General features: G+C 34.0%; 1 protein-coding gene and 1 long non-coding RNA gene across 2 annotated transcripts in view; both read left to right on the top strand.

Annotated features, from left to right (window-relative positions):
* Positions 1-26,748, top strand: part of NALF1 (NALCN channel auxiliary factor 1) — a 504,959-nt gene that overhangs the window by 297,921 nt on the left and 180,290 nt on the right. The gene's annotated exons all lie outside the window — the stretch shown is intronic.
* On the top strand, positions 453-9,537 carry LOC311436627. The gene is made up of 3 exons (XR_014692975.1): positions 453-566; positions 4,373-4,407; positions 7,987-9,537. It is a non-coding gene; the product is annotated as an uncharacterized lncRNA (long non-coding RNA).

Raw genomic sequence — 26,748 nt, 5'->3', positions numbered from 1 at the left:
TTATGTTAAAGAATGCCAAGTATACTTCTGTTTGAGTGTAAACGTATGACTGTGTAAGAATTTTACATTATTTATTGATCTTCAGCAGGTACTTGATGCATCAGTAAAAAGTTAAGACTTCTAGCTAAAATGAACAGTCTTCCAGTCATATATATATGCTAATGTATTAATGAATAGTCTGCAAGGTGCTGGCATTCAAGTTACTTGTAACAGCCATTGATCAGCTTTGACATTAACATTTGAATGCAGTCCCAATTCCTGTTGCTGCAGACATAATAATGGGAGTTTAGCCACACATATGTAGAAGATTTCACTCACTCAAAACTTCCTTGGAGTCCTGCTACAGCTTTCATTAGAAAGCATGAACAAGGATGCATGAGTATTACCCTCCTTTAGGGTTTTCACCTGGGGGTAGACAGATTGAAAAGATATATCCTCCACCTGGCAAAGATTATCTAGATTGTCAGAGTCTTTTATTTTATTTTAATTTGGTAACATAATTTCTGTTTCACCTTGTGAAACCAGGAATTTAAATCGAGTCTTCAGAGACACAGCATTCCATATAAGTAAGTGTGGTTATTTGCAAAATAATATGGGTAATACTATACATAAGTGCAGTATTTAACAACATGGCTTTTTAATAGGTAGTTTAATTCAACAGCTTTTTTTTTTTTTTTTTTTTTTTTTTTTTTTTAGAAGACATATGATGTTGTAAACTAATACTGTGTGTAAAAGCATAGAATAACAGAATATACGTATCTAGTTTTATTTTCAGAAGTTTTCTATGATTCTATAAATAAAGAGTTCAATATTTTTCTAGCGTTGCTATGTAAGTATCAAATTCTTTGAACTTTTCTTTGTTCTTTAAGGAAAAGAAATAATGAAGTATCCTCTAGATTAAGTAGGTATGAAGAATCTTAAGTAATATTGAAAGTAATATTGAGAAATACTGAAGACTCAAGTCACAAGGATAATAACATGTAGTTAAAAAAGAAAACTAGAGAACTAATGTATTATGTTGTTATAGCAACTGAATATTTAGATTTAAATTTGTATAAGCAGAACTTCAAAGATTATCCTGGGCAAATACAGTAAACATATTTGCAAACAAAATAAATATTCCTATCCATATATTCTACCTCTAGGAATCGTCATTTATGCTTGCTGTAGAATTATCTAATGTTTTGAATTCCCAATGACTATCATTAATCTGATTTTGTACAGTGTATTATTTTGGCAGCTGACCACTCATCGTTCTTGTTGTCCAATCTGATTCTGGCTTGTTCTGGTTTTAGATTTTTTTTTTTTTTTCTATTACAAATGTATGTTCTTTTTTGCCTACCTCAGCTGTTGCTTTAAACAACAGCAATTTCCCTGTCAGCTGTAGATTAAGCTGCCTTGTGTTTTCATGCCCTGTGATCAGTGCATGACTCTTATTTCTCCACTTCTTTGTTACATCAGGAGAAAATTTTGTTGCTAACAGTTTATAGCAATATATGTGATCTGTGAGCTTACTGTGGTGACATATTTCATGCTGATGGAATTTATGCGAAGTCTGTGTATAAGGTTATTTCTGGTATTTATTTAATCTATGATCAAATGCTTAATGTGGTGAATAGTCTTTTGTTCTCTACAGCGTTTTTGAGCAAATGTTGTACATAACATCATACAAATACAATTTTTAGTTAAAGACAAAAACAGGTAGCTACATACAAAAGAAAAACTATATTTAATATTATACCTTTAAATGTGATACTGCAAGTGAAAAACTCAGTTAATATGAAAAAATGTTTTAAAAGTAGTCGGTCACAGGATCATGAGAAAATTAGAATTTGGGTGAATTAACTTCGTTGCGTTACAAATTGTCTTGCAATTATTAAATTCATGTACTTATGCACCTGTATTTTTAAAATGATGATTTGCCACTTTTTTACGTGACTGGCTCCAAAGGAGCAAAACATGACTACTTTTGAGCATTAATCTTCACTACTGTGTTCCAGATATTCTTTCATTCAGTTCTTCATTTTCAAATTCAGAAGTGTTCCTATTTCTCAGTAAACAACATTTTACCAATTTGTAGCAGGGGAAAAAAAAAAAAAAAAAAAAAAAGTGGAAAAGAACCTTTTAAGAGAAATCACATTGTTTTTCATGCATATTAGGAAATGTGATAAACAGAATCATTAAATACGTTCACAAATTTTCCTTCAGGGCAAAGTATACTTGTGCAGAATAGGTATGTGTTTTTTTTTTTTTTTTTTTTTTTTTTTCTGTTTGTTTGTTTGTTTTCCCCTCCAGATTTTCTTTGCAGTAGGAAGGCAAAAATTGTACAGTCTTTCTTGCAGAGCTTTAGAAGAGGGTGTGGGCGATGTCTGTCGGTTAAACTGATTTGCAGAGAGAAACTGATAAACAAAGAGAAACGATTCACCAAAACCAAACAAACTAAAAAGATGTTGTAACTAGTCCTTCAAGTTAGAGAATAGATTTCTATAGATCCATAGTGCCTTGCGTTAGATGTAGAGCTTAGTGATATGGTTTAGTGGAAGACTTGTTAGTGTTAGGTCAGAGGTTGGACTCAATGATCTTGAGGTCTCTTCCAACCTAGAAATTCTGTGATTCTGTGACTTAAGATTGAAACAAACAGATGCAATAAAACAACCTTCAGGAATAATCTTGCAACAGATTAATTTTAAATGTAACACAAATTATAAGCATGAAAAAATAGGGAGATTCTTGCTATAATATTATCTGTTATAATAACTTGATCTGAAGCAGTCTCATACTGATTTCTCTTTAATAGTCCTGAGATTTTTGATATAAGATTCATGAAGATATTTTCATATTTAATTATACAGTCTTTCAATAAAAATGCTGTCTGGTTGTGGCTTTCAGCATGTGCACAAATAAAAAGAAGTACACTGCTTATACTATTTGAGAACTTAATGTTTTCATTTGTGATTGCCTAATTTTTTGATCAATCAAAAAGCTATATCTATTTTCATATGTTGAGATCAGAATTTTCTGAAAAATATAGTAAATAAAACTACAAATACTGTTAATATGTTATCATAAGGCAAAAAATCACTAAGTATAATAATAATTAACATGTCATGTTTATAGATCTTTATATTTCATTTCAAAATGTTGTATCCTTGCTTTTTGGGATATTAGTAATAACTGCATTAGGTGAATCAATGAACCATATAATCTACCTTAAACAGTAGTCAGTGCTAGATGTTCATATCAAATAGGAAGAAAAATTGTAGATGGAGTACCTACTACTCAATTATCCACTATGTGGATTCTTCATAATCCTAATGCTTAGTGGGATTGATCTAACTAAAGTAAACTTGCAGTCTTCAAAATTTGGTTCATCTTCCATTTCAAATTGCTACACGTACAATGATAGAAATGAACTTCATTTATAAGAAGCATCAGTATCTTTTCAACATGTCTTCGATTTGGAAATCCGAGTCTTTGAAACTCGGGATTTAAATACTGTTTTAGCTGATTTCCAAACTGATTGAAATCATAAATATTGAAAGCTGCTTTTTGATCATTATTTTTGGAACTTATTTATTTATTAAAGAATGGCTTGTGTGGAATGTGATTTGCACCTAGATATCAGTCAGATTCTGATTTGAATTATTCAGTCTAAGTATAATTAAATGCACAATGCAGTGTAAGACAGTAATGGGTTGTACAGATACATTTGTTTTAGTGAACATTTCTTAACAATAATCTCTGTCTCCTTGTTCACTTCAAACAGATTTCAGGTGTGTTCTACCAAATCAGATAATTTTGTGGTTAGTAATGTACTTTTTATGAAGAATTCCCATTTTAAATGGGGACTATAAATGCTCAGAGATTGCTTTGAGTGGTCAAATCAACAGCTGTCAAGTTAGTTCATACAAACAATAATGAATCTTTAGTGTCAATCTATTCTTTTGAATGCTAAAAAGTAATTTATTCAACTCTGTAAACACAGGCACTCAAAATTGTACAGTAATTTTACTAAAATATCTCTTCGGTGAAAACTTCTATAAATTCCAATAGAATGTCTATTATGTCTGTATAAACTCTAGCAATTGGTTGTATTCATTGAGCCAGACTTCTTGATAGGGTACTAGTTGGATGAAGTAATAGTCCAGACCAAAACTGAAGGAAGCTTCATAATTGAAGAAAAAATATAATTGAAATCATATTCAGAAATAATTTTCCAATACTTTCTTCAGTGTAGGAGTTCTATAATTAACTTGAATGTTCAGTATCCCCAAATTAAGCTATTCAAACGTATTTCTCTAAACTGACATTATTATCCCAGGCCAAATTCAGCAGCATTCCCTCTGATTTTCAAATATGGTTCATTTTGCAGAGTGAAACTCTCTTTGTTGCTATCTCATATTTCACGTAAGTAAAAATTCCCCTAAAGAAAAAAGAATAATGAACAAATACGTAAAAGTTTCTTCTGTGTTTATCTATTGGTGTTTGTTTTGGAGGACTATATAAAAGTGATGGAAATATTACTATTTTTAGCAGAAAATAAAAGCCCTGATACTACCTTGTGCAAGGATAAATTCTCTTGAACCTTCAGGTACAAGTTGTTCCTTGGGACTGCTAGGGTGCTAGTTCAGTAAGTAGTATTGCATGATGGCAATCATCATTTCCTATATGCATCTCCAGATCCTGTTCTATCATTTAATGTGGCAGTTAGCGTTACCACAGAAAGGAATTTCTTCAGCTAATGGCAAAATTTGTATATGGAACAGACTGAAGCAACTTTAGTTCCATATCACAGTGGAAAAGAGGGGGGCGGGGAAAGAATATATATATATCAATATTGAACTTTCCTATAAAATGACAAAAATCTAGTGGTTTAAGTAGCTTTAACTTTGGCCTTCATACACAATTCCAGTACTGAGTACTAGTAGAACTGAGTCTATTCATTTTAATCCATGGACATAAACTCACTTTAAAAAGTTAGAAAAAAATAATATTTTAGCATTTTAATGCTATTGAAGTAGTATTGAATTCAATAATACTTAATAACTTAATATAATTATCTTTATTATTTAATTATTTTGCATTTTGCTCACTTATAGCAACTAGAAAATGGAAAATTAAGCAAATAAATCACTTATGGTAGACTATGTTCTCTATGGAAGACAGAAATCTGTGTGAAGCGTTATCCCAATATACCCAGAATAAATGTAATAGCTCTTATTGGTTTTAGCACTATTTTGCTCTCATCATCACCGGTAATGATAGATATATATGTAATTCCAAATTTGCAAAGGTACAGTTCTGAAGGATTGATCTCAAATAAGAGGCTGTTGCAAACCTCATAGTAGGTCCCCTAGTCTAATTGTTGCTGCAGTCACTGCAGAACCTTTGAGGCCAATATCATGTTCTTCTGTAATTACTAGTATGAAGTTTATAACAGTGAGTTTTTTAATATAGGCATTCAAATATTAGAGAGAAGAGTTTGTGAAGTTTGTCAGATTCTTTCAATCGCTAGCAGTAACTCACTCTAAAACCAGTCTGAGTCAGAATATTTAGGAGAGTTTATATTTCAGCTTAAATTTCTTAAAAGAACCAGTCACCATTGTAATAAAGAGATATGCACAGTCAATGAATGTTTCTTAAAACACTGAGTGGATTGCATTCACACCCTAGGCTTTTTGGCCAAAAAGCAGATAGATGTAGCAGCTGGTGTTTGGTCTGTCTGGAAATTGGCTATAATGTGATAATTTTGTTTCACCAAAGGGCAAGTAGCTGAATTGCCACAGCCTATAAAGCTGAATATAATGTCTCAGGGAAGGAGAAGGAGAAGAAGGGGGGGGGGGGGGGGGAACCTTGAAGATTTTATTCAAAATTATATAAAAAACAAACTGCGCTTGTAATATTGTGTGCTTCTGTTTGTCTGCATGAAATAAACAATATTTTTCATTGTCTTGTTAGTAGTCTATGAGTTGTAATAAACTGTAATAAACATTATTATTTATTTTTATTTTGGCAATATCTAAAGAATATCTAGAGACTCCAATCATATTGGAAGGGCCCATGACTTATAGACACAATACCTCATGGCAGCTGGTACACCCATCTTTGCATCCTACTGTGCTCACATTTCTTTCCTTTTTGTAAAGGCTGCATAAAAGTTTGATAGTTAATATTTTTCTTCTTAGCTAGACAAAAACATTTTTCTTTTCTGTGACTGCCTTGGTTCATTATCTGATATTTTAGATTTAAAAATCCCATGTCAAAATATATATTACTTAGCAATTTGCCTTCACTTCTTTTACATATGACATCAAAGCTATATGATAACAGGACATCTTCTGGTCACTAATAATCTGTCTTTCCTCAAATCACAGATGAGAAGGAAAATAATCCATCCTATGTCATTATCAATCCTAAGGCCTGGCCTTTTTGTATTTTAAAAACATGCATATGAAAAATCTGACCTTAAAACTTACTGCTAAGTAAAATGGTCTATGCAATAATACATAATTTCCATATAAAATGCTAGTTCATAATATTCTTAAGAAGAAAGAATTTGTTGCTATTAAGAAGTCTTATACTGGAATGATTAGTGTATTGTTTCTATCCGTAGGTTACTATTTACTGTCTGCTAATTAAATTGAAATTACATTGTTTAATCATGGTAAATACATGCAACTATAAAGTAGACATAGACACCTACCTTTTACATGAAGTGGTGTGTTTTGTCATGTTGTTCTAAGAAAATTAGATTACTAATCTTCAAAGATTAAAAAAAAAAAAAAAAAAAAAGGTGATTTAACTGCTAAGTACTGCTTTCATAGTCATAATGATAACTTTTAAGAACAGTATGAAGCAAATATAATGATCCAGTAAAGGAAGTCAACGTATTTCACAGAACCTGAAGCCAATAGACATATCACTTTTTTTTTTTTTTTTTTTTTTTTTGAAATAATCTTAAATAAGGCCTCATTTCTCAGATATTCATTCTCAGTATCTAAATCCTAAGATGTAAGATAATAATACTTACATTGTCATACACTTTTTTAATTATCATAATTTATTCTTAGCAGAGAAGCTATTGATTAACTGCTTCCTTGTCCAAATATTGATATAACTGACAAGAATTTCATATATGTATGATTTATTTTTTTATTGTGACCTTCATAGTCTCTGTTGTCCCGCACTGGAACTGGCTGCCCAGGAACGTTGTCAGGGCACCAAGCCTGTCAGAGTTTAAGAAGCATCTGGACTATGCTCTTAGTCATATGGTCTGAATTTTTGAGTAGACCTGTGTGGTAGACTTGGACTCGATGATCCTTGTGGGTCCCTTCCAACTCGGGATATTCTATGATTCCATGTTTTGTATGTTTGTGAAAAACTTTTTAGTTTAGACTGGTCCAACAGCACTGTATCTCAGTGAGGTTCCATTTGTACAAAGTGCTACAAATGGAGATAGGCAGTATGTGAGCCAATGAAATTCAAGAACAGTGCTCAAATTCAGTCTTTTCTAACTGGTTGCAAGTTTTATAGGAAGAACTTTACAATGTATTTTCAGCTATATATAACTTTTTTATTATTATTATTTTACCTTCTGGTTAATCCCTTACCCCCAATGATTTATGCATTTCTATTCTTTCTATTTCTTTCTATATTCCTTCTATTTAGCTTTATAAAGAGATATATGAGATGAGATATGAGATATATGATGAGATATATGGGATACTAATGCTGTGCATTTCTCAATGAGCCATATTAATACACTGCCCTCAAACATTGATACTCATTGATACTGAAACATTAATACACTGCACTCAAACAATGATATGGACATCCATATCACTGATATTGCATTTTTGCTAGTATTTTACAGAGGAGTTAAATGTACAAGAATCTAAGCTGAGACTGGATTTTGAATTAGTATGAGCTTTGGAATTTAATTTTAAAGTATTTTTCTAAATTGATTTTTTTTTTTTATTATGGCAGATCTCAATATTTTTTCAAGGTTCTGGCCACCTTCCTTCAAGAAAGTCATTAGCTGGAACACCGCAACAAGCAGCTAGGGAATAGAAATCATTAGGAAGTTGTAAGAAAAAAAACATCTGCTAAAGTGAGTATGTGGTATCAACGGAAGAAGAGACACAAGGAAAAAAGAAGAAAATTACTTTGAAAATCTAACAGAATTAAAAAAAAAAAAAAATGATGATTTCAGTTTCTTGTAAAAGAACACACTTGAAACAAAGGGTAAACATCTTGAATAAGTGTCAGTTATATGGTGGTGCATCTGCTTCCTAAATCAGCTGTTGGAGAGTTAAGCTTATCATTGAGAAGCTGTGTTTTTAGAAACAAACTCTGATACATTTAAAATATCTTTAAGCTAGTCTTGGTGATGGTTTACCATTATGTATAATTTCTCGTCTTGAATTATAAACAGACAAAAAGAGGGTCAATGCAAGGGAAATAGCAGTACCTTCATTTTACTAACATGAAGATGTGATACTGAGGTTTGGTTTCTCAGAAATTTGACTTCTGTCAACGTGGCTGCAAGATTGTGAAAGGCTTTTTCATCTTCCAGGGACTGCTATACTCTTGTCTATCTCACAACGCAATGTTCAGGCTAGATCTGGGAGTATATCCATCCCCAGCTCCTGTCCAAAGCTTTGGTTCCTACAGGGTCAAACTATCTTCTCATAGTGCAATGTTCTCATGCCAAGACCTGTCTGGGAAACCACAACAGTGATGCATGTTGTTAAACCTAGCTTCCCAATGCAATTCACAGTCTGATTAATAAAATAGCTTTTCTGTATAAGGCAAAGGAAAAGCAAATTGCTTCAGATTGGGATCCATACATGCCAGAAGCTGAAGTAGGTGTAAATAATATATTATTTTCAGGTGTAAGAATCAGTCTCTGTCATCTTTTAGTGCTTCCTTTAACCACTGCATTTCAGATGCATGTGTATATGTCCTTAGCATCCTACCATCCTTATCTTGCATTCCCATTTCATTCCCATTTCTAACATTACTTCTTTTTACTGTGACACAGTCAGTAACAGTAAAATGGACTGATTTAAGCCTCTCTGAGACCCTGCCCTGTGTGAAGAGTGTGTGCTTCAGTATATGCTTTGGAATCTTACCACCTGCGTAACTTTTAGGATCCTACAAAAAATAATCTATAGGATCCTTTCAAGACTTTAGGAGCTTTTTTAAGTGGAAAGCTATTTTTTTAAAAACCCAGCAGTATGTTAAGAAGGATAAAGTTGTGTTTGAAAAGCTGTTTTTATTATCAGTTTGCTTTTCAAATGATATTGTTCACTTTGCTACCTAGTCATCCCCATTCTCTTTCTTGAGAGAATGCCTCAAGCTTGCTGTTTTTGTAGAATGTCACGATTTCCCTGTTCTGTCCTCCAGTCTGGAACAGTGGGTTGCACTCACAGTGTCCAGCTTCCTGTATGGTGTATTCTTCCAGTTCTCAGTATCATTTTCATTATAATGGCCATGAGTTGCTGGAAAGCAGAACTGAATAAAGTTTGCTGTTAATTTTGGGTGTGTCTCAATAGGAAGCCATTGCACAGTATAGCAGGTATATTGTATAATCTTTCCTTCATGCATTGAAAAGTAAGCATGAAGTAAGTAAACATGGCCTCTGTAGTGTAAGGCCAAGAATGCTGAACTTCTGAGTTAAAGAATTAAGGACCTAGATCATTTATTTATTCATTTTAACAGAAGACTACAAAATAACATAAATACAAACAAAAAAAACAACAACACAGTTTTTCAGATATAAAAGTTTCCTATGATGAGAACATGGGGGAAACAAAACAGGCTTTATTTTGAAGAATAAACTCCTATTTTTTTCTGAAACATTTTACAGGGAAGTTTTGATGTTGATCATATCCCTCTTTGGGCCTGCACAGCTTTCTAGATCATATTTACTCGCCAATATACCTAGCTGTTGGAAAATCCTTTGTTTTCAGTCTCAGCTGCTTCCAATATTGTTTAAAAATGATTTCAGAAATTTGGTTTATATTTTTGACTCAGAGAAGGCTTAAAAAAAAAGTCAATAACTAATAAAGCTGTTTTTTAAATTTTTTTAATAAAAAAAATAAAAAAGCTATGTGAATGAAATGCTTTTAGGAGTGCCATAGTTTTTTGTTTGTTTGTTTGTTTAATATAGACAGTTAATGATTTTTTTTTCTCTGGATATCTCATCAATTAAGTCTGAAAGAAGAAAAAATAAGACAATATTTCAGAGACAATTTAAATCCAGTACACTTTGTCTGTATAGGAATTCCGAAGTCTGTTTTAGAATTTAGAACTAGAAAGAAACCATGAATGAATTCCTAATTTCACTGTAGACAAAATAGTGCAATAAGAGAGAAGTACAGAAAGAAAAGTTTTTGTTTTGAATGTATTTAATCAACTAATGCAGCATGACTGAATATAATTATGAATAATTTATTTTTAAATATAAACTTATTGTGCATAAATTTTAATTGTAATTTATACCCTTACTGGTGATTTTCTTAGGTAATCAGTGATATAAAGAAATGGAAGTACTAATGGAAAATAATAATAATAATGATAATGCAGCTGACAAAGCTATCTGAGGTGTCTCCAACTTTAATGGGTGGGTAGGGTGGGAAGGCAGGGTGGTTGATTGGGGGTTGTGGCGGGTGTTCATTGGGAACTCAGCATCTGCTTTGCACAGAAGGTTTGATATGATACTTGACAGTGTCACTTGATACGTGTCACTGTTTCTATTTATGTGAAAAAAAAAAAGTTTCACTCTAGTTTTCTACTAGAAAAAAATAAAATAGAGAGTGGAATTCTCTCAGACAGACTTGATATTAAAATTATGGCATATTAAAGTAATTTCTTTATATTTCAGTATTTTACTACTAAGGGAAAGTGTGCATGGCTGGCAGATTCACAGCTCACATAGGTTCTTTTCTAAGTGCTTTGGATCCAGAAATTATTGCACAGCAACTAATCCAGGTAATCTTAATTCAATAATTGCCTGAATTCCTAATAACAGCCATTTCCTTTAGATAAATATGATTTTCTCCCTGGAAACGCTGCTTCTAAGAACAATTATTGCATCTTACTGGGTGCTGCATGTTCACATTGTTAAAAGGAATACTGGGAATTATTAGTCTACCCTAATTATTTAAAACATTATTCCCCAAACATTCACTACATGGTTTATATCTGAAAACATATATTTTTCTTTTAATTTAGGTAAATACTTGGTCACCTGAACACATTTACTGCATACAGTATTCCCTGATATAACTTCTGATAGCCTGATTTTATAGAAAACTTTTTTTCCCAGTTGCAAGGAATTTATGTGAATTCCACTTAACTTCTTCTCAAGCACACTGAAGTGGTAGTTTTATTCATGTAAGTGCAAATAATGATACATAGTAAAATTAAATACTGTACTTTTGTGCTTGTTCTTAGTAGAACGGGATTATATTCTAACAAAACTGTAAAAATTAAATATTAATTAATCCCAGAAATCAAAGAAAATTTACTTCATATTTTTTAAACCATATAAATGGAAACTTCAGGAAAAATATCTCTGGAATACTGTGCAAGTCTGATTGCAAATTAAAGACTTGTAAAATGAAAACGTTATATCTTGTTTCATAACAAAGAGAATATTTGTGGGAATAAGCAATAAAAATTGTATGTCAGTATATCTCAAAAATTTATAGTTGAAATGTGTATTACAAAATTATCAAAAAGTCACTATGCATATTTCATAAAATTTTATATCATATATATGTATATAACATAGTAATGTGGACTTCTAAGACCATCACAACAGGTAAAATCTGAAGCTCCAGGTATAGTTTGCACGCAATACTTTAAGGGTGTAATTTTGTGTTTTTTAAGGTTTCCTCAAAATTCTGGGATCAATGTTGGCCTGGAAATCAGAGATAGAATCCAACCGACCATATGAAAATGCATGGAAATACGCATCTGCACTAACCACTCTTGTTTCCTTTTTAATCCACAAGGACACATCTGAAATGTAGTTTATTTCATAGTACTCTAGATATCTGCATTTGACATCATAAATTATGAAGGAAAAATGAATTTATCTTAAACAATCATTGAGCGGAGGACAATTATAGTGTTTCAAATGGGAGGAGACATAATTTTGATCCCATCCCTGTTTTTAGCATGACCTCAAATGTACGGGCAGCAGTCAGGACATGAGAAGAACGACACTTTCCTCTTCACCCAAAATGATTTGAGCAACAGGGCTTACAGTAAAATTAATCAGAGTCTTAGAAGATAATTTCTTTAATAAAAAACATATAATAATATATATATATATATGTAACAAAATGAACATGGTAACAGACAGATATACAATATACCAATTACTGCAATATGTATGAGCTCATTAAAAAACTTGAAACTAATCACATAAAGGATGTTAATGTGTGAGCAAAACACTAAACACTATCAGAAAAAAAAAAAAAAAAAAAGTGAAGCAAAAGAGTGTAGACATTATCATAGAATAATGTCACAGAATGGCTCAGTTTGGAAGGAACCTTAAAGATTACCTAGTTCCAACTCCCCTTCCATGGGCAGGGATGTCAACCACTAGATCAAGTTGCTCAGGGCCTAATCCAACCTGGCCTTGAACACCTCCAGGTATGGGTCATCCACAACTTCTCTAGGGCAACCTGTTCCAGTGCCTCACCACCCTCAGACTGAAGAATTTCCTTCTAACCTCCAATCTAAATCTCTCCTCTTTCAGTTTAAAACCATTCTCCCTCATCCCATCATTATCTGATTGAGCAAAATCTCTCTCCACCTTTTTTATAAGCTTCCTTTAAGTATTGAAAAGTTGCAATACAGTCAAGGAGCCTTCACTTCTTTAGGCTGAACAGACCCAGCTCTCAGCCTTTCTTCATAGGAGAGGTACTCCAGCCCTCTGATCAGCTTTGAGACCCACCTCTGGACCCAGAGATCCACATCTCCTTGTTCAGGGGGTCACAGACCTGAACGCAGTACTCAATGTAAGGCCTAAAAAGGGCAGAGTAAAGGGTCAACTCCCTCAGTCTGCTGGTCAGATCCCTTTTGATGCGGCCCACCATGCAGTTCACCTTCTGGGCTGTAAGTGCACACTGCTGGTTCATGTCAAGCTTTTCATCCAGTAGAACTCTTGGGTATCTCTCTGCAGGGCTGCTTTCAATGAGTTCTTATCCCAGTCTGTGCTCATGTCTGGCAATGCCCTCACCCAGGTGCAGCACCTTGCACTTGGAATTGTTGAACCTCATTTGGTTCATATAGGCCCACTTCTCTGGCCTGTCCAGGTCCATTTGAATGATATCTCCTCTGTCTTTGGTATCAACTGCACCATTCAGCTTGGTGTCATCTGCAAACTTGCTTAGGGTGTACTTGATCCCACTGTGTATGTCATTGATGAAGATATTAAATAGTATTGGTCCCAGGACAGACCCCTGAAGGACACCACTTGTCCCTGGCATCTGCCTGGACATAGAGCCATTGACCACCACTCTCTGGGTGCAACCTTCATTCCAATTCCTTATCCACCCTTCAAATCCAACTCTCTCCAACTTGGAGATCAGGATGTCATGTGGGACTGTATCCAAGGCCTTACAGAAGCCCAGGTAGATGAAATTGACCAGTCTTCCCTTGTTGAATGAGGCAGTCACTCCATCATAGAAGGTCACCAGATTGGTTAGGAACAACAGCCTTGGAGAAGCCATGTGGGCTGTCTCAGGTCACCTCTTTGTCTTGCATGTGCTTTACCATTGCTTGCATTAGGATCATTTCCATGATCTTTCCAGGTGCAGAGGTGAGGCTCACCAGTTTGTAGTTCCCCGGGTTTTCCTTTCTACCTTTTTTAAAAATGGGAGTGATGTTTCACTTTTTCCAGTCACCAGGGACTTCACCCGACTGCCATGACTTTTCAAAGGTGAGAGAAACAGGTTTGGCAACTCCATCAGCCAGTTGCCTCAGGACTCTGAGGTGCATGTCATCAGGCCCCATAGACATGTGACTGTTCAGTTTCATCAGGTGGTCTTGAACCTGGTCTTTGCTTACTGCGGGAGGAACTGTGCTCCCTCAGCCTTCACCTGCAGGTTCAGGGAAATGAGAGACTTGGGAAGCCTGACTGGCAGTAAAGACTGAAACAAAGAAGTAGCTGAGTACCTCAGCCTTCTCCAGGCTTGTTGTTACCAGTTCTCCCTTCTCATCTATCCAAGGGGGTACACTCTCCTTGACCTTACTTTTCTGGCCAACGTACCTATAGAATCCCTTCTTGTTATTTGCATCCCTTGCCAAGCTCAGTTCCATCTGTGCCTTGGCTTTCTTTCCTGATCCCACCTCTGTGCATCCAGTTGGCATCCCTGTACTCTTCCCTGGCCACATGTCCCAGCTTCCACTACCTGTGCATTTCCTTCTTACACCTCAGTTTGACCAACAGGTCCTTGCTCAGCTAATTCCCCCTTTTTTTTTTTTTTTTTTTTGCGCTCACTGCCTGTTCTCTTACACATGGAGATGGAGAGTTCTTGTGCTCTAGGGAAAATATCCTTAAAGAGTTGTCAGTTCTGCTCAGCTGCTCTGCCCTAAGGATGGTGTTCCAAGGGATCTCATCCATGAGGTCTTTAAATAGCTCAAAGTTTGCTCTTCAGAAGTTCAGGGTCCTGACTTTGCTCCTTGCCAGGCTCACATTCCTCAAAGTCACCAACACAACCAGGGCATGGTCACTGCAGCCCAGACTGCTTCTGATCTCAACTCCTTTAATGAGTTCATAAGCATTGGTGAGCACCTGGTCCAGTAACACGTCTCCTCTGCTTGGTTTGCCTAATACCTGGACCAGGAAGTTATCCTCAACACACACCAGGAGACTCCTGGATCGCTTGCACCCTGCTTTGTGCCTTTTCCAGCAGACATGCAGGTTGTTGAAGTCCCCCATCAGGATGAGAGCATGCAAGTGTGAAGTTTCTTGTAGTTGAAGCAAGAAGGCCTTATCAACAGGCTCCTTTTGATCAGGTGGGCTGACCACAAGGTGTCCGTTATTGGTGTGGTCCTTAACTTACACCCACAAGCTATCAACCTTTCCATGGTTGTTTTTCAGAGGCATATCATAATTATTTATCATAATAAACCTGAGGTTTATCACACTAAAGGGGGGATAATTCCTGGCTTTCTTTGCCAACCACAGAACATATACACAAAAATGTGTCTAGAAGAAATGTTTTATTGTTTGAGGTGCTTCCTTTCTTTTATCCAAGAATTTGTAGGAATCATGATTGACATCTGTGATAAAAATCAATGACCTCCTTTAGGTTTCAGATAAAGAAAAAATTTTAATGACAACCAAGAAATGCACCTGAGAATACACTTTGTGTGCATTTGGGACCATTAATTAGTATAGTGCAAGGTCAATTCTAAAACATTTCTAAAAATTCTGATTAATTAAGGTCTTAAGAGGCAGACACAATATTTTGATCCTTTTCCTTTCAACATCCCTGTTATTCTACTGGTACCAATTACCTTTTCTTTCAGAGGACATTTTATTAGCACATTATTTGCTAAACTCTGACAAATTCTGATCCAGAATTTTAGCTGTTCCTCTGCTTCAGACCTCAAGAAAGACATATTTTCCCCAAAGCATTTTTCCTATCTATACTACTTTGACCTAAAAAAAAGATTTTCCTTCAACTTACAAGCTTTGCTCACTTGCATTTTGTATGTGGCCTTGCACATGTAATAGTGAAGCTACACATATTGAAGTATAATGTCAAGGGCAGTCTAGGTTATTATTACTTTTACCAAGGGAGTTGTTTGTTTGTTTGTTTTGTTTTATGTATATATATATATATATATATATATATATATAAGAATCACCCTATAATGAATGACTTTATAATTTATTTACATCTGTTAAACTTTAGAAATATTGCTTCTGAATGGTACTTCCAAAATTAAGTAAGACAATTAAGTAAGACTGAAGGTGTAGCTAGTAGTAGATTTTTATTTTTTTTTTTTAATCATTAAAGGGAGGGGTCTCTTACTTATCAAAATAGTATTTTCAATTCTACTAGTTGTGAATTGCCATACTGTTAACCACAGTCATTCTAAACGGAGGTAATGGTTTACAGTGTGGGTTCCAGCACTTCAGGCACCTTGGTCCCCCTTCTCTTGGTTTCAGGTGTTCTATTTAACAGGTACAGTAATTACAGACTGTGGAAACACAACCTTATCTGTTTCAAGTATTTAGAAAAATGTCTAGTTTTGACTTAAATTTGTTGTCTCAAACTCTTAGAAATCACAAGTGTCATTTGTTTTCATCTCTCCCTCCTGGGACTCCCTATCTGCCATCATTTCTGTAGATAATTCTTTCTTCTCCTTCCTAGGCTACAGAATACTTAGGTTCCTGGAAGGAAAGGAGAAAGAAAGTGCTATAATTACCAGCACTAGTTCTTATACAAGCCAGGTAGCAACTGTCTTTGATTGTTAACAACAGTGTGACTGCTTTAAAGTAGAGGAGGAAAACCTTTCTATAACTACTAGATGGAAGTATAAGCTCTCATTCCTCAGACTAAAGGAAGTGGACTGATGCCAAGGATAAGGGTAGCTAATCATTCTCTGGTCTGTGTAAGCAATTTGTGGCTCTCTGTAATACTTGGGCAGAGTTCTGAGAAATATTTCTTCTTTCCATAGGAATTTGCAAAAGGAAATAGTGCAGAACTACAATTACTTTGTGAAATTTGCTGGCTTTAGTGATGTTTTTTAAAGAAATTTTAACCTTAAAATTTATAGTGTTCCATAAACCTGCTCAACTTTTTTTTTTTTTCCTTTGCACTGCTGTACATGTATATAGTTTTGGTTAATTGATTTTGAGCAGAATGTAGCCTAAAAATAGTTTGTTGCAGTGGCCATGAGGACATAAGGGGCTATAAATGCCAGTCACCCATGAACACATAAATATGACAAAGAAAACCATTGTACTAAGCCAGAAAATGTCACCTGTTTTATTCAGATGGGGCTACAATATTGTATGAAGCTCCAACTTCAGAGCTTTTACTCAATTCAAATAGGACCTTTTAGCATTTATATAGGACAAATAGGACCATTTAGCCTTTGCATTGTTTTAAGTGTGGGGAAATAATAAATCAGAAAAAAATAAAAGTATTCCTTAAAGTATTACTTGGAGGAAAAGAATGACTGTCTTATTTTATTTTATTTTATTTTATTTTATTTTATTTTATTTTATTTTATTTTATTTTATTTTATTTTATTTTATTTTATTTTATTTTATTTTATTTTATTTTATTTTATTTTATTTTATTTTATTTTATTTTATTTTATTTCTAATAGCAGGAAAATATATGAAATTATGAAATTATTTTGGGGCATTTGCAGCACAGTTGATTCTTCCTTTATCTTTATCTTTGTCTTTGTCTTTGTCTTTATCTTTGTCTTTATCTTTATCTTTATCTTTATCTTTATCTTTATCTTTATCTTTATCTTTATCTTTATCTTTCTGTTACCTTTATCTTCCTTTATCTTTCTGTTGGAGAGTTCATAAATGGTTTTAGAGAAAATAAATAATTTTTTCCCTTTGGTACTTTCTTCCTTGGGAATAAGATGTTCAAATAATGATGAAGATGGCAAAGGCAATTTTATAATGTTTTTATATAGTATATGCTAACATATTAAAAATTGTTAGAAGAACATGAATATCAAACATAACCTACATTTCTCTCATCTGTTTTTTAAGGAATTTTGACATATTGATTGCTCTTTTTCTGTATTGAACATCCCATGTAACTCTTCATTTTCCACTCTGGAAGACAATCTCTTTCTAAAGGACATCTACAATGAAGATACATCTCACAGATTGATGCTGCCTGCTGCTGTGTCTGTTGCCACTGCTCCTGTCACCAACATAAATGCTAGCAATCAGAGCAGCAGTGAGGGAGGCAGAGGTGGTGACAAAAGCAATAATGTCAGGAAATAAACAGAAGTACTGCCACATGTGGCAGTACTGCCTCAACTTATGTGCTGCTGTCCTTTAAAGCCTGAAAAATAAGGCATTACTTATTTTTTTCATATCTGATCTTATGAAGGTTTATGTGCAATTTCAGCTTCATACAGTTCAAGCAGAACATGACTCCAGCAAGACTTCTCACAGAGCATTCATCAACATGTTTTCACAGATTCCCTTACTTATGCATACAAAAATACATTCTTAAACACAAGCCCAACCTGATATATTATCCTGCATGTTAGTTAACATGTTCTGCATGGTTAATGAAGGGAGGTCGTCTTATGTTTCAGATTTCGTGGGGGGCAGGAGGGGAGGGGGGAGAAAAAAACAACAAAGCTGTGTTACAGTGCTGCAATAACCTTTTAAAAGGTTGCAAGGATGCAAATCAAATAAAAACTGCAGACTAGTGCTTAAGGGTTCAAAATACATTTATGAATGTAATTATCCCAGTTTCACATATTTTTATGTTAAGCGCTTCAGTTATAACTTTAGAACTGAATTTAAAAGAAAAAATAGAATTATCAAAAGATTTTTTTCTATTTTGGATATAGAATCAAATATATTAGGGAAGTTAATTATATGCAAAAAAAATCTATACTTTGTTAAGAGTTGATGAAAAGACTAAAATTAGAAAATGAATGAGAGTTGCTGTAAAAATAAATAAATAAATTAATAAATAAAAGTGATGTCCAAGTAACTCTTGAGAGAGAGAAAAAAAAAATAATTGTATAACAGTTAATTTGAATATTGCTAGGGAGCTCAGTAGCTGACTGAAGAACTTTTGAAGTTCAATTTTGTAATCCATGCCCTGTGCTGTCTTGTATTTCAGGCTAGTTTCTGTGGGACTTGACTTAAACTGTGCTGAATTCAAAGTCCAAAATTTAGTTGAAGTCTAAATTCAGTTTCCAGATCTCTTAAGATCTTCATTGTTTGTAGCAAGTCTGAACTACAATTTTTCATCACTAAAATGGAACTTAATGCTTTTCCCAGTCTTTTGAAATAAGAGAAGCTATTGTCTTTATTTTGTGTTGTATGATACCTTACATAAAGTATTCCCAATCTCCTCTAATGTCTCTAGGCTCTGTTACAAAATGGATAAATTATATCATAACTAGCTGTGGGTTCATGGCTGTCCAGTGTTCAATAATTCAGGAGCCACCACAAGGGAGACTGATTTCCTTCCTCCTGAACCAGTTGTTGTACCTTTTGCAAATCCTGTATAAGCCAACAACCCACAGGTTATGAAACTAACAGGATCAACTCCTTTGCAGTCTATGGATTCTCAATCACATTGCAAATGGGTGAAAATAGTTGCTCTAAGAGTGCAAGTGGAATGCTCTTTACACTTAAAATAAGCCAGATCTGCTCAGTTAGTAAAGATATAACTGACTATACTGAGCAAGAAGCTATCCATATTTAGACTATACAGTAGCAGTATGGGTTATGTTCATAGCTACTGTCAACATTTGTTTTACTTACTGTCTCAGCCCAGGTCATATTACTTTAAAATTACTTTTCTTATTAGACATACTATGGTAATCCACAATAATGTTCCCATACTATTTTAGAAAATTAGAGAAAATAACTCTGGTCAACACTTCAGAAGATGAAGACTGGACTCCAGCACTGCCAAGTAGGTTTTGCATTGCAAAGTATTTTTTATATCAGTTCCACAATGGACCAAGCACATGGAGAAACAATAGCTTTTATGAATACAATTGGTTAAGCATTTCAGGAAAATAATAATAATAAAAGCTAGCTTAGTCTGAAGACACAAATTCAACAAGGTGACATTTTGGAAGCTTTCTGAAAGTCACAAGTTATGTGCATCACATGATCACCTCAAATATGTGACAAGTGAGAGATTCTGCTCAACAGGAGCCCAGATCTTGATAGAGTAGGGACATTGAATTAGAAAACAGCAATGCTGCCAGATATATAGAAGCTTATAGTGTGCACACACCCAAAACAGTGTACTTCCTTTCATGCACAAGTATTCTCAAAGGTAATTAAAAAATAACAGGTTAAAAAAAAAAAAAAAAAAAAAAAAAAAAAAAAAAGGAAAATCCCGAAGGCTCATAAATGATGCATTTTTCCAAAGGCTTTGTTTGGCCTACTATAACAGCAGTAGGTCCCACATTTGTCTCTGTGGCAGGGAGAGTAAGTCAAAAATTCAGCAAATTACATAAATACATTACTGCTGTACTGCCTGGTATTAATTTATATTTGATCCGTAATACCTGAAAACCATATAATATTTAAAGATTCAGATCTCCAACTGAATCTAGGTGTTCAAAAAGGAATTAATTTGGTTTCCTCTCTCCTCTTTTTTATTCTCTGTCATCCTACATTCTTAATTTGAATATTTTTATGGGAAGATTTATCCATCCAAGGAAAATATTTTGATTTAGAATTTCTTCACATTCTTCATCAAAAAGGAATTCGTTTAGGTAGAGTGTTGCCAACTGATTAAATGAGCTGGCCTTTTCCCTCTGCTCAGGACTGATGAGACACACCAGGAATGCTTGGTCCACTCACAGACTCATCAGTACAAGAGAGACATAAACTTACTTGAGCAAGTCCAGCACAGGACAACAAATATGATTAAGGGATTGGAGTATCTGTCATACAAGGGAAAGCTGAGGGAGATGGCACTGTTCAGCATGGAGAAGAGAAGGCTTTCTAAGTTATTATCACTGTGTATAATGTGTGATGGAGTAGGTAAGGAAGATAAACCAGAGTCCTAGTGATGCCAACAAAAAACAAGAGTCAATAGGCATAAATTGACATGCAAGAAATTCTGCTTAAACCTAAGGGAAAAAAAAATAAAATTGTAAGGGTATTTGAAAACAGGAACAGGTTTCCCAGAGAGGTTGTGCATTCTCCTTTCTTGAAGATACTCAAAACCCAGCTGTAAAGGCCCCTGTAGCTAACCCTGCTCTGACTAGAGAGATTCAACAAGATGATCTCCAGAGGTGTCTTCCAATCTCAACAATTTTGTGATTCTGTGAATGTTAAAATTCAAACTTGGGCTCCTCTGAGTGATTTCCATGCTTAGTAAAATAGTTTTATCAAAGTTAAACATTTTCTGCCAATTAATTAACAGGGTATTTCATTGAAGTAGAAGAGAATGAGGTTCAGTTTTATAGTGTGTGTTGCCATGAATTTCAAATTTGATCTCCTAAAGGCCAAAGAATTTCTGAGTGTCTAATCTATTCACTGTCCAGGAATGAATTTTCTTCTCTGATTTTTTTTTTTTTCCCTGGAAATCCCATGCTTGTCAAAACCCTTACATATATACATTTTAGCCAACACAGATATTGTGGGAAAAAAATACTAGAAGAATCAAAACCAGCTTTCCCTTGAAGGGCTATCCAGAGAGGTCCTCATCGCCATGAGCTGCTGTCTCTTTTCCCATCTGATCATTTGTAGTTTTTTCCCATTTAATCTGTAGGATTCTCTTCATGATTTTCATTCAGAATGGAGATAAGAGCCTGGTAAAGGCTATCAAATCTCTGAAAATATTTTTCTCAGCTTCCTGAGGAAGACAAGCAAACAAAAAAACAAACAAATTTACATTAAGGATATTAAAGAATTTCCATGAGATTCTTCTCCTTATGCTTCCTATTGACTTGTGTTTTCACAAGATCCTTTTGATATCATCTTACATAGCAATATCTGTATTGACATTCATGCCATTCTGTTACTGTAAACAGAAAAATCTCCAAAAAGTAATCTGGTACATCACAACTTGAAGGTCTTCCTATGGATTTCAATATAATTTTGTTTGACCTTTAGTTAAAGACCCAATAGTTGCTAGGAATAGTCTTTCTTAAGTCCTCTGGGTGATCAGTGACAAAGCTTTTAGTGTCTTATATTTATAATCCTTAACATTAGGCTATAAAATACATGCTTGTGAAAGCCTATAATTTACCAGGAGATAACAAGTATTCATGTCTTTTATTCTTGTATTGACTTTGAATGCTATAAATCAAACCTGGTACAAGATGAAGCAGCTTATTTTTAGGTGTGTATAGGAGAATTAACATTGAAAGATATAAATTCTTAATGTACTTAACAGGAGTGATTTTTTGTTATTGGGTTGGGACTGTGTATTATTTTTGTTTGTTTTTTGATGTGGACTAATGCAAATACAGTAATCCATGACAGATACATCATGAATAAGAAATACAAATCCAGATTTATGACTCTAACATTTTTGTGTAACATTTATTAGTATAGAATATATGGCAAATGCATAAACATTTCTTCAAAGCCATAGTACAATGATGTCCTTATGAAGATTTTATTATGTCCAACAGTCTCTGAGATATATTTTTTCTTACTGTCACAGAACATGCTAGTTTCTCCAGTTTAACCTTCTGAAATAGTCTTAAAAACTGTACTTAGTGATCAGTAGAGCAGAAGCAGGTTCTTCATTGCAATTTATTCAAACCTGAATTATTCAAAAAGGCCTCTAACCTTTATGTATGTACAAAAAATCTAGTTTCCAGAAATTCTGCAGAATCATTGAGTTCTATTTAAATTAATGGCAATGATGAGCATTCACATTCTGGAAAATTCTAGTCATTTTTACTAATGACTTTTGCTTTATATTAGCAAAGCCAAAGCCTTGTATGATGTCAGTAATGTGACTGGCTTATGCTTTTGTGGTAATAGGGTTTCAAAGGAGCTTTGCTGCAAGATAAGCAGGCATGTTAATTTTTCTTGATGGTGGTGACTGCAGTTAATAAAGCAATGACAACATGTGCAGATGGTGTTTTGCCACACTTTCAGATATTTTAAAATTACTTCATGCTATCATTCACAGTTCATTGCCAGAGTATCTCACCTGGCAACATGAGTTTACCAATATGCTCTGTCAAAATTTCAGATCAGATTACTTTTTTTTTTTCTTTTCAATTTTGTTGTTGCAAGTCTGGTGTCTGTTCCCACATTAGAGCAGTTTCTCTAGTGAAAGTTTCTAATTAATGCACAGGAAAAATGGATTTTATTAATCTATACCACTTCTTGATAATACCAGAAAAACTTTATAAGTGTGCTACCCACCTCAAATCCAGTGTATAGCCTTGAAAACATCTATAAAAAAATTATCAACAGTTATATAGTATGGATGTTTATTAAGCTAGAATTTAAAAAATAGTGGGTTTGTTTGTTGTTTTTTAAACAGTGAAAAATATGGCTATCCTGAACTGTATATCTTCTGTAAATGTGGCTATAGTAATATTACAGAGAAAAAGAACTACTGAAACCATACCAGCACCATCTCATAAGAAAGATAGGAAAGAAGATAAGCAAAGTTAGAAAAGGTAGATTTAGTTATATAAAACTGATTATGAATGCTATATTTAATTTTCTCCTTCTTCTAGTTTGTAACCCAATAAGCTCCACAAAATAAATGCTAATTTGTAATGCTACATGCTTGTTATAGATTCCAATACTGTCAGCCATTACAGATGAGGTTTACACACTAATTACATATCTTGACTAGTCAGCAGATTGAGCATTAATATTCATAAAAATGTAACACGTTCAATATGAACAATGGTCTGCTATTTTTGTTGTATGGTAGATGTATATCAAATATTTACAAATAAATGATGACAGGTTAAGAACAGTGATTCCCTGTTAATAAGCAGAGTAAGGAGACATGCTGTGAGGAATAAAAGACTTGTGACATCCTGTTGACTACTACCAATTAACTCAATTTAGTGGAAAGAGCCTGATGTGTGGAGTTCGGTGAGGAGGATATAAATAAGTACTTGTGGTTTAAGCAGGATGGCAGCTAGGCACCACACAGCCGTTCGCTCACCCTATCCCCTCCCTCTCTGGGATGGGGGAGGGAGTCAGAAAGAAATGAAAACCTGTGGATTGAGATAAAGATAGTTTATTAGGACAGAAAAGAAAGGAAATAATAATAATAACAATAATAATAATAATAGTACTACTACTAATAATGTGTAAAAAACAAGTGATGCACAATGCAATTGCTTGCCACCCTTTGACCAATGCCCAGCCTATCCTCCACTGGTGCCCCCCACCCCACTAAGCCCCCCATATTAATTGTTCAGCATGACGCAATATGATATGGAATATCCCTTTGTCCAGTTCGGGTCAGCTGTCCTGATTTTGTCCCCTCCCAGCTCCTGCTGAACCCCCAGCCTGCCCACTGGCAGGCCAGAGCGAGAAGCTGAAAAGTCTTTGGCTTCGTGTAAGCATTGCTCTGCATCAACTAAAACATCAGCATGGTATCACCATTATTCTCATCTTAAATCCGAAACACAGCACCATACGGGCTACTAGGAGGTAAATTAACTTTATCCTAGCCAGAACCAGGACAGTACTCCAATTCATTTTCTTTAGTGCTATGGAAATTCTGCTTTTCTGCTCCAAATAGTTATGGTATTTGCTAACAGCCCCCTAGTTGACTTGATCAATCCAGTGTAATTCACTTTCTGTTCCTGTCTCCCAATTTTACTGTAACCTTTCTAGTTAAGTTTAGTCAAAGATTTGTCTTACTTCAGGTTTTTCTGTTTCACAGATTACTGCTTTAGCCCCCCGATAAGCTCATACAAGATACCTCAAATGTTGGTTGATAAAAATAATTCCAGAGAAACCAAAGAAAAGAAATAGTAAGGAGAAAGTACAGTCAATTTAACTGAATAATGAATTTTAATTCATGAGAATGAGCCTCCTGAAAGGATTAAAATAAAAGATTTCAAGAGATTTCAGATAGAGAGAGATGTGTCTGATGTTTCTGTATATTAAAACATACCTTTTCTGTTGAAGTAATCAGTTTAGAAGTAGAAGTTCTTCCACAATAAAGTAGCCTGAACTGGGTCAGAAGCATGGTATCACAAAAAAAGATTTAATATTAGGTCACATCTCACCGTGGATGGGTGTCAGGTTTTTGTTTCATTCCTTCCATCTGGATGGATGGATGACACTGCGAAGTTATGCTGCCAACATCTTTTGTCAATATATATTTTCTGTGCACTCAGAGGCTTGAAAAAATATTTTCTAGAAAGCAGCTTTTAGTTCTTTCTTTTTAGACTGATATTTTCAGGCTGGACAGATTGAAGAATCTTTTTCTTCATAATATAATCTGAAGAGTTGAAAGAACTGTCACAAAATTCTTTAGATTCACAAACACCTCTAAAAATAGAAAATATATAACAAGAAAAAAAACACTATTGTAATACAAAAAAAAAAAAAAAAAAAAAAAAAAAGATTTCAACAAAAAAAAAAGGTATTTCCAGGTTTGTACACCATATGAAATGGTATAACTAGAGTAATACATCTCTTTCACTCAGTTACTGAATTCAAGCACTCCATGTGATACTCTGAGATTAAATCTCCTCAGCTGTATCCCTGATTCTTTCTGCAAGAAGAATATCAGGAATGATAACTTATCCCCTAAGGGTCTTACTGTCTTTCCTGCTTTCCTCTGTCCTATAAACCTTGTCCTTTGTAAACTATGATTTCTTTCTGTTAAATTAAGAAGGCAAGTGTGTGCCTTCTCGCTGTGGCCTTCATGTAGCAGCTACTGTCCCACATATCAATGAGTTCAGAGAGGGAGTAGGTCAGAAGGATAAAGTAGGTGTAATAAAATAAAATAGATGAGTAGAAGATAAAGATGGAGTAATACTAAAAACTGCAAGATTTTGAAACCTAGAATATTTCTTGTAACTGGATAAAATGTCCATTACTATAGGAATTAGTGAACATCAGAAAACTAGTCACAGAAGACAGATGCTGAGAGGGAATGCTTTTTGTAGAAGAAAAGAGCCTGCAATGGAAGCTGGTGTTTGAAGACAGGCCCACAACGCTTATTTTTCAGTAGGAAATATACAACATAAGCTTTCATCAGTTATCTCACCTTTAAACGTTCTCCTGAGTGTTGAAGAAGTTCTGTGTTTTAAATTTGCTGGTAACAGTAGAGTGAAAAACATTTTAGAAGTTTTTTGTTTCCTTATTTTTCTTAAGGAAAATACATCATTTTGAACTGTAACTAAGTTAAAAAAAAAAACAGAAACAACACGAACATTTTTCTGTGTGGCTTCCTTTATCTTATTTATTTATTTTGGTGTGAACTATACTATTAGCATTAGCATAGTGCTGATGTGCAATTTTTCTACCTGTCACACTCAGTTTAAAAAATAGTCTTTTACTGGGAGCAGAACTTTTTGAGGAAATAATTCTTTACATTGTCCTGAATGAAAGTTTTGACCATAACAAAATTTCTCCTCTACTCACTCCTATTTCTAAACCAGCAAATAAGATAACAGGCAAGACAAACTGTCAGGAAATGTCAGTCTTGGATTCCTCTTCTTGTTCAATCTTATATATAAATAAAAATAGGAGTGGATTTGTTATATGTCATCTGAATAGCCTGACAGCTGGTACTGATGTCTTCAGTCTGAAATTGTCTGTTTCATCACAATATGGAATGGGAATAAAATAAAATAAAATAAAATAAAATAAAATAAAATAAAATAAAATAAAATAAAATAAAATAAAATAAAATAAAATAAAATAAAATAAAATAATAAAATAAAATAAAATAAAATAAAATAAAATAAAATAAAATAAAATAAAATAAAATAAAATAAAATAAAATAAAATAAAATAAATACTTGTTTTTTTCCATAAAATATTTATCTATATATATATATACATATATT

This window comes from Aythya ferina (genome assembly GCF_964211825.1).
Source record: "Aythya ferina genome assembly, chromosome: 1".
In the NCBI taxonomy this organism is placed as follows: Eukaryota; Metazoa; Chordata; class Aves; order Anseriformes; family Anatidae; genus Aythya; species Aythya ferina.
Note: the sequence above shows the minus strand (reverse complement) of the source record. Positions and strands in the feature narration are given on the sequence as shown.